Source organism: Strix uralensis, chromosome 3, assembly GCF_047716275.1.
Source record: "Strix uralensis isolate ZFMK-TIS-50842 chromosome 3, bStrUra1, whole genome shotgun sequence".
Classification (NCBI taxonomy): Eukaryota; Metazoa; Chordata; class Aves; order Strigiformes; family Strigidae; genus Strix; species Strix uralensis.
The window spans coordinates 93,201,414-93,207,413 of record NC_133974.1 but is presented as its reverse complement, the minus strand read 5'-3'; positions in this window follow the sequence as shown (position 1 = coordinate 93,207,413).

The window sequence follows — 6,000 nt, the reverse complement described above, 5'->3', positions numbered from 1 at the left end:
TTCTTGAACTGTCAGAAATTATCTCCAACAAGTTCTTTTGGTGCTGCCTGTCTTTGTGGGTGGCTTCTCTGCATTCCTGGCTGCTCAGGTTGCTGCATCACAAGTTCCCATTCCTGACTGCATCCCTTGTTTGTACAGGGTGGGCAGCTGCTCTCACTATTACTAGCATTATCTCATTATCTCCTTGTATACTTTTTCCACCTGTATCCATCTTATTTTCTCATTTTATACCTTTGTTGACGAAAGGTCTTTTTTACAGCACTTGGCATAACAAGGCGCCCACTTTTGACTCTCATGCACTATGACTCAAAGGTATTAGTAATGGATAGAAGACCTCAGGCATTATAGTCCTGCACTTCAGCCTTTAGATGTTTGATCTCAAAAGCCCTCTTTTCTACTCTTGTATTTATTTTAATGTGTGTCTTTTAGAATTTAAGTTTCCAAGAAAAAAAAGGTGAGAAAACATATAGCAGTGACAAATTGTTTCCTCCTTTGTGTATAATATACTAATAAAAGAGCAATAATGTGTTTTACAGGTAATGCATCTCTAGCAAAAAGATTTCCCTACAGGAATCTGTTAACTTTTTCATGGTTGCTAGAAGCTGGGTGCACACCATTTTACTTATCCCTCGTAGCCAGGTGTAGATTAGGAAAGAAAATACTTAAAAATGTCTAAAATCCATCTGCTTCTTGTTAGACTGATGGAGTTACGGTCTCATTTATGCTCGTTTCCCCTTGCTGTAATTCATTGACCAAGATGAGTTACTTTCCCCATATGTCAGTGTGAATTTACTCTCCTGTGGTTTCCTTTGCCTCTTTTCCAAGGGGCTTCCATTCGCTGACCAAACATTTCTGGATTTCAAGGTGTTGCTTTCCTGTATCTGCCAGAACAGGGAGGCAGGTTAAATTGTGCTGAATGCTGTTGTGTCAGCTTATAGAAGACACTGTAGTCCAAGCCCCTTTGCTCCCATTTGAGGTAGGGCAGTCTGTACTAAATGGCTTTTTGGGGTATAGCTACACAGTTCTCTCTTGGAGTCTGGGTCATACTGACAAACGGGCTCTTCTGCTGGAGCGGTGAATTGAGCACCATAAATCATACTGGATCATGGACCCCTTTTCTGGCACATGCGCTGGGAGGGGAGGGGACTGATTTGCCCTGCCGCAAGGTGACATCTCTTCAGTGCCAAATCTCTGTTGCTTGCACCTGTCTTGAGAGCAGCTGACAGCCGCAATCTCCTGTTCTGAAAGGAAGAGGAAGAGTTGCTCCTTCACAGTTCCTGTCAGGTGCTGTGATAGCATGTCACCTCCTGGCTGACAGTAATAGGGCCTTTGAGAGGCCCCAGGGGACAGAAATAGCAGTGTGTGCACTGACACTCCCTAACCATGAGGTTTCTCCAGTGACTGCAAAGGGACGAGGATCACGCAGTGGATGTCCGTTTTGTTGTGTTGGGAAGATGAGTGTCTGTTTGTGGTGTTTTTTTCCCTGCGTTCCTAGGAATTGTTCCAGTGCAGTTAATGCTTTCCCTATCTCCTTGACCTGCATGTATGAGCTAGCTTTACATGAGCTAGACCAGCTGCTCACAGCCTGGGGTAGGAATTTTGTGGTGCCAGGAGATTAAACAGTTTATTTCTCATACATCGGGAAGAGTCCTCAGTGTCAGTCAGTTGGGCTTTTTAGGTGACAACTTTTACCTTAGGCTAATGGGTGTTTTAAAAATACCCGTTGTTAGACTCTAATTGCTCTGCAGGAATCTTTTAAATTTCTAGCATGCTTTTACTCGAATTTTGGGGTTAGGCTTTTTAGTTGCTGCTGTGTTCTTTTTCTGAGGCTTCACATTTCACATTTCTCCCATTGCAGAAACACAGATTCTGTCTTCTTGGAGCTGTTTCTTAAGACCACTGTTTCCCTCTAAGAGTTGTGGATTTTCTTATCGTTCCTTAAACGAGAACAATGTGGCACTTCAAATGCTGTGCTGACCTCTGGTGACAGAGGCAGGAGAAAAAGTAGCTTTGCTGTTAAAACCTGTGAATGGCAGGATTCTCCGGAGCGCTCCTCTTTTCTGCAGTTTTCAGCTCAAAGCAATGATAAGGGCATAATCTCTCGTACTGTAGCTCCAGGTCTTTATGATATTTGCTTATATTTCTGTCCAGTTGTTGAACAGCTGGTGCTAGATTCAAATTTTCTGCTGGTTGTGCAATGGGAGAATTCTATTAACTTATTATTAATATTTATTAATTGTAAATAAATTCTGCAAGCTGATGATACTTCATCTCATTCATGATTCTACAATAAAATGCTTTATATTAAGATAACTTAAACCCTCAAACCCAAAGTTTAAAAAGTTTGGTTTGACTTACTATTTGCCCTTTAATTACAAGTACGTTTTAGTTCATGTTTCACGTTGCCAACAGGGGAGTAGTTGGAAGGGTTCAGTGAGATACTACTTGTTTTGAAACATAGAAATGTGCTAATTAGATATTTTTTCTCCAGTGTTGCTAGACCTCTTTCAAAAGGTTTTAAACACTTTATTCCTCACAGTTTTGTTCATTTTTTGAAATTTTGAAGTGTTAGAAAATTGCTGTGGTTCTTTATATATGGGGAACACAGTTACTTCCTGTGTGAATCACTGAAGTCAGTAGAGTTGCATCAAAATTAGGTGGGAAAATGTTACTGTAGTGATATTAACAGATACTGTCAATTCCACTTGTGCAAAAGAATGAAGAGGTGACAGTGGAAATCACAGGCAACTAAGAGACTTGAGAAGTATAAGGGAATCATAGTGAGAGTGAGCTGCTGCAGGGATGTTTTGTTTGTTCTGCCTTGGAGGCTGGTTGACCATGTGCAGGGAGCTCTTGCTCATGGTCCTTGCCCTTGAGCCCTGTGTGCTGCTGAATCTCTTGGAGCCGCTTTGGGTTAGGTGATTAGACAGGGAAAATACCTATAGTCTTAGATTTTCCTAGACTATCTTCCTTGTGGTACACATTTGCAAGTGTTTTGTTAGGTCTAGTATGTGGTAGATGTAATGTTTTTAGAAACACTCAAACATAAACCAAGTTTTACTGGATGAAGTAAGGGCCAGCTTGGCTAAAAATAGTTATTGCTGCCTACTGGTGGAATAACCCAATACCAGAACTACTAGCAGATGTGAAATTAATATATGTGTCTGGATGCACTATGTATTGTTTCATTCAATAGTGAAACCCTCAAAAGCTCCCTGTCATGCTTTGTTTTATATTCAGTGTACTGAAATGAACTAACATTACAATGAGTAATATAGTAGTTCTTTTTTTTTTTTTTTTTTTTTCTTTTCAGTTTAAGGTAATTTTGAAATATTAATTCTCTATTTTTCTTTAGTTTTGGGAAAAAAATGACATCTAAGCATGGACAAATATGAATGAAAATTCCATGTTCATTCAGCTCACTGTTGTGCAAATCAAAGGATTTCCCTTTCCTGTTTTATTTTTGAAACTTCCTTATTCCATGTTTGCTATTCAGCTCAGTTTGGTGATGCTGCAGGCCAAAGAAGAATACATTCATTGCTAAAAGCATACTTGAAATTTCTTGCTTATGGTAAAAGAAGGAAAATGAAGGTCATATTTCTCTGGCTAGTTTTGGGAAGAATACAAAGTTGACTTGGGGGTGGTGCCTTCTATTTCTGTGAGGAGAGAGATAGATTTGACGGATGTGATCAGTTTACCTTGGTGGAAGATTTTTTGAAGTACCGGATAGTAGCTATCAGTTTCACCACATGCCCAATCTGTATTTAGAGACTGAAAACTACTTCGTGGAGTCCAATGCCAGTGAACAGGAAGGAATGGGTGCATGAGATGCTGAGGCTTTGGGTCACGAGCAAATGACAGGATATGCTCGTGGCGAAAAGAAGCCGGACTGCAGTGGGCACTGGCCCTGGAAAGGGGTATCGAATGGGACAGAAAGTGGGGCATGCCCTTGTGGCCAGAGCTGGGCTGGATGGCTGCCTGCAGCACGAAGGGGAGGTGTGGATCCCGAGAGAGGTGCCCACTCACAAAATGAGAGGGATCATTTAGATGATAGGAAAGTTTAATTCGGTTTTAGGTGGAAACAGACTATATCCTGCTGGGGATTTTGGAACAGGTCCTACCCACCCTTATGGGCAGTTACCTCCTGGATGAGAAGTGGCAGAAATTAAACTTTTAATGTGAAAGAAATAAAAAATCTGCTTAGCTCTACTCAAAACTTTTCTGCCAGAGACATTCCTCATTAAACACACATGGTGGGATTTTTAAAAGAGCTTGGCACAGCCTTTGCTCTGCTCCCACTGGAATCCATGGAGGTGCCACAGGTTTCAGTGGGAGGAGAGCTAAATCAATATGGAGTGCTTTGGAAAAATCCAGCCCAGAATGGGTCCTGGCAGTGTGAGTAGATAGGGATTGGAGGTGATGCTGAAATTGTCACGTAGAAATTTTCCATGCTGGCTAGCAGTATCCTCTCCATCCCCCTTGGTTCAGAGCTAATGGAAAGCAGTGTGTGGCAAAGCATGACTTGAGGGGAAGGGAAAGTCAGTGTAGAAAGAAATAAAAAATATTCTAATTTTCTCCCTCCTCTGTGTCTTTTGTCAAGACAAAAACTTTACTGCAGAACTTCCCTTCTACCTGAGATTGCCACTTAACTCTTCAAGAACATACTCATCGATATCAAGCAAGAGAGCACATTGTGCATAATGCCCCTTCTGAACGGGATTCTCCTGAGATGGACTGAGCAGATTTGGTGTTCTCCAAAGTGAAAGGCACACCTCTGGCATGCGCTCAGGTGTGGGAGAAGGGGAAGGGGTCATGTCCCCTCTGTCAGGTTCCCTGTCTTGCGTAAGGATAGGGAGCAGAAATGGAAAATGTAGCTTGGAAGGGACCTCTGGAGGTCCCCAGTGCGATCTCTTGCTTCAGGCAGGGCAAATTTCAGTTTAGTGAGGTTGCTCAGCTGCTGAGGCACAGAGGTATCTTCCCAGCCCTACAGCTTGAGAGGGATAAGAGCAGAGCAATCACAGGCCCCAGACACAGCTGGGACAGAACATGCAGCCTGAAGACTTCCGTGAGGAGTGTCTGAGTCAAAATACCCATCTGGTGATTCAGTGGTCTTGAAGGAAATCTGACATGGCTGACATCCTGAATTTCTTTGGTTTACGTCATTCTTTCCCCACCAGATATTAAAATCACTTATTAATGCAGGTCATCACAGGATAATCCTGTTTCAACACATGTTCTCTTTTTGGTACATGGGTGCTCAAATGGTAAAGGTTGGTAGGGGTGGTGTGGTGTTGAGGTTTGAGATCTTTCACAGCTTGGTGTGCAAACGCAGCCTGTGACAGCTGTGGAGGTGGTGCCCTGGGAGGGTCCAAGTTTTCTAGTTCTCCTGCCGTGTCAGGTTATTCCTGCAGGTGAGTGCAGTGACTGTAGACCAGTCCTTGGCACTCTCCCAAAGAACACTGTTACTCTCTCACAAGCTGACATTGTCACTCATTGGGAAGCCTTCAGCAAATGGCTGATTCTCCTCATTCACTCACTCTTAGTTATTCTGCTTCTCTTTTTGACACATCACTTAGCTTCCCTAGGTATATTTCAGATCTTCTGATAGAACAAGCTATATAAATACCAAAGAATGATCTCAGAGGTGAGCAATAGCTTCTGTGACATGTAGCAATTCACCTCTTCTTTGCTTGAATGGCTCCTTAATAGCTCCCTTGGCCTGCTTGGTGTTAGTGGAGTACCCAGCAAGTACAAACTACTCTTCAAAGTGGGTGGCATTATTAAAAGAACAATACCGTAGTCTCTTCTAGAGGCAGCAGTGGGGTTTTTGAGTTTGCTGTTCACTTTGAAGGAATGCACTGTGCTTGAATTGCTGGCCAGATCAGGCCTGTGCCACACTCTAATGGGGTCTGTCACCTTTCTGTTTGAGAAGTTAGGAAAGAGTGCCAGAGCCAGAAGCCCCTCTGCTGCCAACCTCAGATTCAAACCCCCATGAGGGTA